This window comes from Pinus tabuliformis, chromosome 7 (assembly GCF_031772625.1).
Source record: "Pinus tabuliformis cultivar Carrire ecotype Pingquan chromosome 7, CPIR1, whole genome shotgun sequence".
Lineage (NCBI taxonomy): Eukaryota > Viridiplantae > Streptophyta > Pinopsida > Pinales > Pinaceae > Pinus > Pinus tabuliformis.
The window spans coordinates 408403434-408415517 of record NC_142293.1 but is presented as its reverse complement, the minus strand read 5'-3'; positions in this window follow the sequence as shown (position 1 = coordinate 408415517).

Below are 12084 nucleotides of genomic sequence, written 5' to 3'. Positions count from 1 at the left end.
TGGAACGGTCCAGTTCAAGCCGTTGCGAACAGCACGAGGAGGGGGAAGACACTATGGTTCGTGAGCATATGCCTTGCACGAGAGGTCCTGGGCGTGGAGAGCCCTCTCGTCCCCCTGCAGCAGACATTCATCACCATTGTTGTTGCTGTTATTGTTATCGAAGAATGGGAGCTAATCCAATTCCAGCTCGCCAAGTCATGGAGGTGGGAAGCTCTACTGATGGAGAGCCAATGCTCCCAGCTTTTGGTTCGGTCATTTTCACTCTGGGTAGCTCCAGGGAGAATGCAGGCATTAATGCCCACATCTCTGTGCTCTTCACCAAGATTCCAGAGGAACACAAGGAAGAGTCATCCTTGGTTATGGCGGAGAACAATTCAGGGTGCGGCAAAGGGAAGCTTCCAATGGGAGAGTCGTCAAGAGCAGCTGACAGTGCTGAGAGTGGCAAAGGCAAGGCCGCAATTGGGGAATCCTCAATGGCGGTGGGCACTTCCAGAAGCAATCAGCCTCGGCCCCTATCTCAATTTCGTGACCAGGAGCAACCTTCCCCCTTGCAGAATCCCATGGCGATGTGGGAAGGGGTGGCAGAAGGAGAGGGTTGGCGCACAATTGAGGAAGAGGAACCAGAGACATAGCTCCCAATGCCACCTCCGCGCTCTGGCTGTCTTTTTTCAGGTTTGGTTTATTCCTGTTGGTTCTGGGTTTCTGATCGGTATCAATTGTCTGTTACATGTCACAGTTTTCTTTCTGTTAGTTGTCAAGACCCGCTTGCGGACTCCACAGCCGCAGTGGGCGCAATGTTGTTGGTCGGGTCATGGGTCCACGGTGTCGGGCATTTCCTGTAGTTTCAGCGTTTTGCTTTTGGGTTTCACTGTCCGGTTTGTCCACAAGTCCCTGTTTAGGTACCCCTCCGTGGGCTGTCATGTTGTTATTTTGAGGAACCCCTGCGTGGGCTGTCATGTTGTTACTCTGATTTCTCTCGGCCATATTGTCAAGGTTTTTGATCTTTTTGCTCGAATTTCCCTGCGAGGCAACCCCATGAATCAGTCTTTGTCGTCCATGGAGTCACTCATGACTCTGGGCAGCCAGCTTCTTTGGATGTAAAAATTTTACTGTAAATATTAATACATTAGTAGTTAGAATTTGCCGAGAAAAAAAAAAACATTTGCTTCCAAAAACTTTAAAGTATTTCACAGTAGGAGTCTTACCATACCAAAGTTCATGTGGAGTTTGAGTGTTGATTACCCGAACATTTGCTTGGTTTAGAATACTTATGGTGGCGAATGCAGCTTCTGCCTAGAAGGTTGCAGGAGTTCCAGATTCATTTAGCATAGCTCAAGCCATTTGTTGAACAATTCTGTTCATTCTTTCTATCACTCCATTTTTCTGAGTCCTTTCGGTGGAGAACTACCTTTTTATTTGATGTTGTTCACAAAAGTCAAAGAATTCATCCGAGGTAAATTCCCCTCCTCGATCAAATCTCAGGCATTTGATTTTGCGATCTGATTTTGAAGGCCTTGAACTTTTCAAATTCTTCATCTTTATGCTTTAGAATACCTATCCAACACATTCTGGAAAAATCATTAATGAACAAAATAATGTATTCTTCTCCACGAGGTGACTTTTTCCTTGATGGTCTACAAAAATCAGTATGGACAAGTTCAAGAGGCTTACTAGCTGACCCTTCCTTTTCAATGATGTGACCTCTGGTTTTCTTATCGAATTGACATGGTTTTCATACTGTATTTTTAGGGATGCTGATATTTGGAAGACCACTAACAACCTAGAATCTGCATGCTTTTCTTATTTGAGAAAAGCTTAGATGTCCCAATCTTCTATGCCACATCCAATTTTCATCATTTTTTCTTATATATCACTGTTGTTGTCCTCCCTTGAGTATGTATAAGTTGTTTTGATTTCTTGTACCTTTAATCATGGTTTCTCCTGTATCAAGCTCATGAACAACACATCTGTTTGATCAAAACATCAATTCATTTCCTTGATCACGCATTTTACTGACACTCAACAGGTTGTGCTTTAGACTATCTACATACATAACATTCCCAACTTTAACCTTTTCTTTCAAGAAAATATAGCCTTTACCTTTTATGACAGCAAGAGTGTTGTTTCCAAATGAGACATTTGTTTCCTTTTCTAAGGAATTATATGAGTGAAGTTTTTCTTTGTCACCTGTCATGTGTTTTGAGCATCCACTGTCGATGTACCACTGATTTTCTTGTCCTTCTGCATTCAAGGCTATACCACATCTTTCTGTTTGATGTTCTTTCATTCTCCATATTTTGGGATTTAATGGAGTTTGCTCCTTTTGAGATGTTTGCCGAAATTTTCTCCTGCATTCAGATCTTCATGGCCAAAGTTATTATCGATTGAGAATTCTATTTCATTTTCAAGAAGAGAAAAGTTATTATAGGAACTTTTCTTGATCCCTATGACATTCCTTTGATTTCGTGCTTCTCTAGTCATGATGGTTTTGTAGGCAACACATTGAGAAGCTTTGTGTCCAAAATTATGACATGAGAAACATTGACCATTAAAGAAGTTCCTGCGAATATCGAATCTATTGACTTGGTGATTGTTGTTTCTATTGATATTCATATTTGGAGCAAATTGAGTATGGTTTACCTGAGGTTGGTTGTGGATTCTGTTCATCCTTGAAGCAAATTGAGTCTAATTTACCTGGTGATATGCTTTATGCCTTTGTTGATGATTGTCATATTATTCACTATTCTTTGCTGCATCAAGATAGATTTTAGTGGAGGTTGACGACTTCTGTCATTGAGATGCTTCTTCAGTATATCCAAGCCCTGTCTTTATCAGAGGGGAAAGCTACACTTTGATAATTTCAATTAATGTTTCTGATCCTTTAGCAAATCTAAGATTGAGAGATTTTGTTTTCTCAAGATCCTTTCTTAGACCCACAATTTCACATTCTACTTTTTCATTGTGTTTTTCTTTTTAAGCAAGTTGGTATGTCAAGGTATCTATAATCATATTATTTTCTTCTAAACATATTTTTAGTTTAGAGATTTTTTCATGAAGGTCATATTCTTATAAAGAATCCCAAAAATTATCATCGTCATAAGCCATTTGAAGTCTATAGTCATTACTATTTTCATCTTCATCACTATTTGATAGACCATCGCTATCTTCATGAGTATAGTGACTCTTTTTACTTACACTTTGGTTTCTATTCCATTTTTCATATTCCTTACCTTTATCATATTTATCTTTATGAGGACATTTGGTAGCATAATTACTGACTCTACCACAGGCAAAACATTTCAAGGGAAGTTTACCTCTAAATCTTCCGTAAGCTCGTTGAAGCTTCTTGACAAAGTTTACTTCATCTTCTTCTTCTTAAATATGTCCTGATTCATTGAGTTCTTCCTTTCCTTTTGCTGAAGATTTAAATGTGGCTTCTCTCATATCTGATGGGCCTCCTTTTCTCATCTCAAAGGCAGTTAAGATTCCGTGAAGCTGTGTCATAGTGATAGTCTACAGATCCTGCTTTTCTTTCTATGGTAGATACTTTTGAATCAAATTTAGCAGACAAGGATCTTAAAACTTTCTCAACTAAAGTAAATTCCTTTATATCTTCACCGAGATTCTTCATACAATTAACAACCTCACTATACATAAGAAGTAACTAGCTATACTTTCATCACTGTGTATCTTAAGAGTTTCATATTGAATTCTGAGAGTTTGAAGTTTAGCCCGTTTTACCTGAGAGTCTCCTTCATAGCTCAGAACAATTTTGTTCCATATTTCTTTTGCTATTTTGAGCTGCATAGCTTTGACAAACTTTGATTGTGACAGACCTCCCAATAATGTATTGACAGCCCTGGCATTGGTTTCGTATTTCTTTTTACCTGTCGTATCTGTAGGAATTGATGATGGAAATTTATATCCTCCTTCCATGATTTCCCAGATATCCATTCCAAGTGATTGAATATGCGTTGTGGTTCTTATCTTCCAATAAACAAAGTTACTCCCATCAAATATTGGCGATCTGATGGATACCACGCTTTCTTGATTACTCATGATGATGGATTTCCCTTCAAGCGATCAAGCTTCTTCTAAAGGACCTGCTCAGATACCAATTGTTGGAAATAATACTCAGAGGGGGGGGGGTGAATCAGTATTATTAAATTAATTAAATTATTTCCCAAAAATATTTTTATACGCTACTTCATTTAAGTGAACTAGCATGTACATGCAACTGTACTTACAGCAACCAAAGTATATGCAGAGAAGTTTTGTTTTACCCAATTTATCATGCATTGAGCTTTAAGCAGTATATCAGAGATTTATTAGACAATGTAGTAAAATAAGAATAAAGCATCAAACATAAGCAACACACATGGACACTAAGATATAAGGTGGAACCCAATATGGGTGAAAACCACCTGCTGTTGTCATCTCTGTCTTCTTTTAATAATAATAATAAGAAAATATGTTTACAACATTGTACTCGTGTAGACTCATACCAGTATGTAGGCTTCTACCTGCAGAAGGTTGCTACCTTCTCTCATTCTCCAACTTCTACTAGAAGGTAGCTACAACCCCCTAGCTCTTGTATTAGCCAATATGTTTACTAGTACGTAGATGCTAGCCTACATAAAACTCCAGTCTTCTACCGGGGGCCACGTTTCATGAATTTTCAGACTAGATACTCCTGGAACACAACATCACAATCTGAAGGCCACATTTCATTCAATTTTCATACTAGACCCACAACAACATCATAACCACAATACAATCATCAAGTACATCTGCATCAACCAATCATTGAACCTGAATCTGATTATTTAGAACATTGTCACCAGAATACAGTAACCAGAACCCAAAGCAGAACCCAGAACTCTACAACAGCAAACAAAAACAACTGAAACATACTCTATAAGGTATACACTACTTCCATGTGTTGAACCTGCATGTATATGCTCTTTTATCAAATCCAACCAGCGTACACATCTGTAAATATTAATTCATAATTTTTTAGCTATTCTAGAATTCAATTATACGAAGATCATGATATTTACAAAATAACACATACATCAGTATTCAGATCTATATTATGCATGATCAAACCATATAATTAAAATTCAATTTAAGCTTTAAGATCTTGATCCATCATTAGATCTTATCCCTCATCAACTGCTAAGGTTCATCCTTGGTTCAGATCCAGCAAAGCACCGTAAGCCAAGAACCTACATACTAGATCTCACACTTCATCAGATATTCAATACTTGCACACGTGGTCTAATGATCTACTCATCCTTTTATAGTTTTACGCCTTTCTCAATACCATGGACCAAAACCACTTAGGACCAAATACCTAGGGTCAATACCTCTAATCAGATACCTTGGACCAATACCATGGATCAAAACACCATGGACCAAATATTTAGTTTTCCAATGTATACGCTCTTTTCCTTCTGTGAAAGTGCATGTCTATGTATATGCTACTTGTCGTCAGTGAACCTACATGTATACGCAGCTTGGTCAAGGTGAACCTACGTATACCTCTCTTTCTTCATTCTCTGTAGCCTGAACTGTAATTCCTTGCTGTTAATTTGTTGTATTGTGATCTTTCATCTGAGTGAGTTGCCATCAAGGACAACACCTGAATCATAATGCCAACAGTTGGACATTTGATGACCTGTCCATGTACTCAAGTGCCCTCCCTATATTTAAGAGTCCACCTATAGATCAGTAAATTAAGCAAAGAAATATAAATCTATTTAACATCTACTTAAACCAAGAAAAGGTATACGAAGACAATCCTTATTAGTATTTCTCAACTCCACTATAAAGTAAGACGATTTAGCTAGTGTGGAGTGATTTTATGGTGTCAAAAATGGGTAATGTAGGATAATTGATAGTAAAAATAGTATGATAGGGTTTGAGAAAGGGTAACAATAGTAGGGCCCAACACCCCCCCATGCCAGAGGGAATGCATGTCCTCATGCAACTATTGTTTTTCAAAATCAACCAGTTGTCAAAATTGGGCCATCCCTTCCTTCATATTCCTGTCGCATTGACTAGAACATCCAAAATGTGGTTATCCTATGTTACTAATCATCGAAATCATAGGGCTCATTCATGTGAATTAAGCCTTTTGATAGGCTTTAGTTGCTTCAATTTCCAACTAATGAGTCACTTAATCCTAAAGACTAGCACATCGTTCTTGGATACCAAGGCCAAATTTTGGTTCTGATATTACTCATTGATTGGGCGAACATAATGAAAAAATGTTTTGTATTTATGAGCCCTTTTCCTAAGTTTTTCATTCTTCTTCTGCAAATTTTCTATTAAAAGCTGCAAATATTCTTCACCATGAGCTAAGGTATTTTCAATCGGCAGGGTTTTCTGTCGCGAACTGCTCCCTCTCTGAGTTGAACCTTCATGTGTTTGGCTCTTCTTATTCTTAGATGCTTGATTCCTTGTGACTGGTCCTATGTCACATTGGCCCTATTGTGGAAAACTACTTAAAAGATATTGGAAGTTATCAATTGGTCTGTCTTCCTCACATGGAACATCCCCTGTTTCCTTGAATGCTCAAGAGGGACATTTTTCTTCCCATTCTGGAGAATACAAAATAGTGACAGGTTCGAGGTTTTGAGTATTGAAAGTTGGAAGCTATTGTCTAAACATGCTTCTAGTCTTGCGTTGACACTATTACAAGGTCAGAATCTCGGATACTTTTGTTTTATATAATGGTGAAGTGGCAATTGTTGCCACTTACTCCTCTTCTCAAAAGAGTTTTCTCTTCTTTTTCTTAGGAGCTACATTAGCTTCCTCATACTATTTTTCTGTTGGTGAGGAAACGGGTTTCGGAACCTCCACCTAAGGCCTCTTTCATTTGCTCTGCTGGGGTTTTTGGTTGTTGCATCATTATTTATAGGTTCATGCTTCTGTGCACTACTTTTTGTACATTTCTTTCCTTTTGAGATTAGGGTTCTTTTCTTTAGATAAGAACTGGGGTTTACAAGTCTAGGTTTCTTCAAGGGTTTCGCCAAACAACCCTCCTCTTCTATTGATATAGGGAGGTTATACCAGAGCTCTGGCCTTGATTAGAAAAAGAATCAGGAGGGAGTCAGTGCCATGTCCCAATTTCTTTGATCAAGGGCTAATAAGCCTCTGTTGACCCTTGAATTGGTTTTCCTCAAGAGGAAAGTTTTCAATCAAAAACTCTTCCGAAGACATTTTACGTCGATCCAACTCATAAACCACAAGAATTTTGGTAAGACTATGGTGGCATAAGGTAGTTTCAGCATTTTTTGCAATGGACTAAATGCCCTGAGCCACTTTATACAAACTTCTATGGATGAAAAAAGGAAAAATTACTTCACTTCTATCCGAAAAGTGTAAGAGAAGCCTAATGTGGTAAAGAAAAATGGTTACATACCTCCCCTTGCAGGTGTAACACCCATTCCCAAGTTTACCCAAGGTAACCATGCCAACTGGGGTAAACATGAGAAGAGAGGCTACTATGATCAAATTCGACCTTCTATGTCATCTTAAGGAACTAGAATCAATAGAACATCAAATATAGTCATCCAAAATCATCAATAGACCCCTTAGGAGACAAGCCAGCCACTCACACAGCTTGTCCCTAGGTCCCATTGTTATTTTGTAGCTCTTGGGCCATAGTCGGTCTCATGCTATGGGCAAGGGAGTGACCAACAACCCAAATTCGCTCTTGCAGGCCTGCCTGCCAGTGACTATGGTCCAAAATTGCCAGTTATGTGCTAGCGAAACCCGAGATTTAAGCCACTTTTCTAGCCCAGAATCCTAGCCTCTACCCAAAACTTGTTGTAACTTTCATAATTCTTTAAAAGCATGATAGTAATGCTGATCAATCAAAAATTACCCTCAGGATAAAGCTTGAACATCCCCAACCAGGACCAGCACCATGTCAAACAGTTGGAAACAATGCAACCTATAGGTCTAGGATACAAGACAATGCATAAATGATTGAAACAACTTATGAAACATCATCATAAGGATCATCTCCTTCCCCATTGAACTACTAAATCATCAGTTAGGTCCTATCTCCATCCATTTAACAATTACAAGTAAATATATGAAATAATCATGACATAAACTAGTCAGACAACCATGCTTATAACCAACATTAAACCATGTAAATGTTAGAGATAAGACAACCGTTAAATCCACATATAAATTAGTAAAAAAGTAAGATAACTTAGTTTTTATTAATCATAGGCAAATCCAACTAGGTTCGGGACTTTCATGTACCACACGACCATAGACATGGCTGATCCAAATCTCTCTTTCATCGAGTCACCCTCGTGCCATATTCGAAGCATGAATGTGGGATCTGATAGAACAACCAATCCAAGAACAACCAAGGGAATCCAAATGTTAAACCACCTCGACCCTCATCAAACTGTGATCACACCAAAATTGGTGCTCCAATCACAACTGAAATGAACATGGAATTCCATCTAGAATCCATCACTATCCTTGAGGAATTTTCCATCTCCTTGTCTCTCAGGATTTACCACAATCCAATCCTCGATCATTCGTACCTGAACTAAGACCAGTCTCTCAGGCTTTATTTTAATCTAAACCCAAATCACTCGACCCTAAACAAAGACTTCTCCCTCAGGCTTTACCGTGTATCCTAACAAATTGTTCACGGGATTCCTAGGCCTTTGGGAATTACACTTAAGACCACCTCCTCCCTAGTTTCCGAAATCCTTCCACCAAACCGAGGCTCAAAGTCGAGATAAGCATCCCAACATACCATGATATTCGAAAAAATTCAAGGCTAGACTGTAAACCACTACCATAACCCGAAAAATCATGTCACCAACAGCAAGAGAACCATAGTCCAACATGCAAAGCCATGCATGTCCAAACCATCTAGGAAATCACACATGCAAAAGGTTACCTGCAAGTATTCGTGCTAAAGCTACCTGATCCTGCTTTTCCTTCCTTCATCCTTACCTTCCTTCCTTTCCCTTTGCTTTCCTTTTCTTGTTGGAAATAATACTGAGAGGGGGGGTGAATCAGTATTATCAGATCAATCAAACTTTTTCAATGCTCAGAAACATATACGCTACTTCAGTTAGGTGAACCAGCGTGTACACGCTACTGTGACTAAATAAAACAGCGTATAAGAAGAAAACTCATAATTTAGTTAGCTTATTCTTCAGTTAAGTTCATCAGGACATTATTCACCACATTAACAGTAAACAGGTGCAGTATAACAGAACAGATCAAAAGCCACACACATGAACACCAAGATGTAAGGTGGAAACCCAATGTGGGTGAAAACCACCTGCTGCAAGTTGTCTCTATCTTTCTTTAATATGAAACTTCAGTTTACAATCTTTTGTACTGGTGCAGCCTTATACCAGTACGCAGGCTACAACCTGCAGAAGGCTACAACCTTCTCTCGTTCTCCAAACTTCCTTAGAAGGGAGCTCCAACCCCCTTTGCTCTTGTACTAGCCAAGATACTAGTACGTAGGTGCTGACCTACAATCTTCTTTCCTTCAGGTACCACCTTTCATACATTTTCAGACTGGATATTCCTGAAGCACAACATTACAATCTGTAGACCTCAATTCATTCAATTTTCACAACAGATCATTGAAGCATAAAACAACCAAACTTTGAATCACTGAACCACTGAACCCTGTCAATCACCAGTTACCAGAACACAGAGCAGACTACAGAACTCTGCAATAACAGTCAGACCCTCACTGTAAACCCAAGATCAAGCTTCAAAAGATATACGCTACTTCAATGAGCAAAAACCGCGTATACACGCGCTTTTACCGAAGCCAACCTGCGTACAGATCTAAAAATAAACTTTCTCAATTTGCAGCTGTACCAGACATCAGTTAGACTCAGAACATAACATTGCGACAATATGCAGATCTAGAAATACGCATAATCAACCATATCATGATAGTGCATTTCAAACCATTAGATCCCGATCTATGCTTAGATCTAGTCTTCCATCAACCAATGTGATCTCTCCTTGGCTTAGATCAAGCAACCCAGAACCTGCATATCAGATCTCTTTCTCTCTTAGATATTCAAGCCTTGTCGAAAAGATGATCTTGCCTAATGATCTTCTTCTCCTTATATAGTCTTAGGCCTTGCTCAATACCAAGAGCCAAAACCATAGTAACACAATACCATCAACTTCAAAACTAGAGATCGACACGCCCGTCGAGATACAATGGTCCGAAACCATAGGCACAACTTCCAAGGACTAACCACCATGGACCAAAGGTACTTTTCCACATACACGCGCTTTTTCTGAATCCAACTAGCGTGTACACGCGACTTGGGCTTAACGAACCTGCGTATATGAACTTCCTTGGCATGTTGTACTAAGATCTGTCTTCTGATTAAGTTGCCATCACCTGTACCACACCTGTACCAACTTCTGAGTGAGTTGCCATCAAGGACAACACTTGAATCATAATGCCAACAATCTCCCCCTTTGGACTTGATGGCAACCACCACACCAAGTCACTCTCCCCCTTTGACATCAAGGGCAAAGGGCTGTGCTCCCCCTGAGGACATGCTGATACCTCTGCTTGGCTGTGCTGACTCATGCTCCCCCTGACAGTAGGCCAGATCTGCAAAAGATGTTCTTAAACAAGAACCAAGACTTATACACCATAAGGGACCTTCCTATCACCAAAAGACTCAATACATACATCCATACTTCCTACCAAGAGGGGACATATCAGAAACAACCAATTATATTACAGCATTCATCCCAGGCATAGTGGGGAAACCAACATAGGCCGTTACATGACCTTGACACCATAAAAGAGACATCGCAAGAGAGATACATGACATAGAGACAACAGATCTAGACCAAGACTTATGAAAGTCACCAACAGCATATGATAAACATCTTTTTAGATCAGCAACCAGGATTTCTTTCTGAGCTCCTTTTCCTGAAATCAACAACCAAAACATCTGAATGCCAACAATGCTTTATGAGACTTTTAAGCTGCTCCCCCTGAACCTGTGCCTGCTGCACCCCCTAAAACCGTGCCTGAAGAAATCTGACATACCCATTGCTGTTCAGAACTCCAGAGTTTTCCCTTGCTGTTCAGAACTTCATATACGCGATTTCTCCTGCATGAAACAGCGTATGGACGCGGATATAATCTCTGCAACAAGCGTACACCTTACACGCGACTTTCCCAGCATAAATCCGCGTGTATACGCGTATATACCTTTCGTAACTTGCGTATACCAACTTTTCTGTAGAACAGACAAGTTTCAACAGCAGGATGAAGCATCAACTACTCCCAGCTTTTGTCTGAGATGTTCAAAAGTTTCCCTCGGCAGTGGTTTTGTGAGAATATCAGCAACTTGTTCCTTAGAAGGAACATACTCCAACTTGACCTTCTGCTCAAGCACTTGTTCCCGGAGAAAATGGTACTTGATTGGTATGTGCTTGGTCTTTGAGTGCATGACTGGATTCTTTGAAATGCTGATTGCACTAGTATTATCACATAAGATAGAAACTGGTGGAGTGCAAGTGATTTGAAAGTCCTGTGCAAGTGATTTGAAAGTCTTGCAAGGTCTGCATCATCCAAAGAAGTTGTGTGCAACAAGATGCCGCAGCCACATATTCTGCTTCAGCTGTAGATAAGGCAATCGAACTCTGTTTCTTGCTGAACCAAGATACTAATCTGGAACCCATGAAGAAAGCACCACCACTTGTGCTTTTCCTATCATCCACACTTCCAGCCCAATCTGCATCTGTGTAAGCATGAAGAGTGAGATCTGTATTTCTAGGATACCATAAGCCATAGTTTTGGGTCCCTTGAAGATATTTGAAGATTCTTTTGACTGCCTGAAGATGAGTTTCCTTTGGGTTGGCTTGAAATCTTCCAACCATTCCTACTGCATGTGTAATATCTGGTCGAGTACCTGTCAAATAAAGCAAACTCCCAATCATGGATCTATAAGTGGGTTGGTGAACTGCTGCTGATTCATCATTTGCACTGAGGCTGCATCCTGTAACCATGGGTGTACAAACTGGCTTTGACTC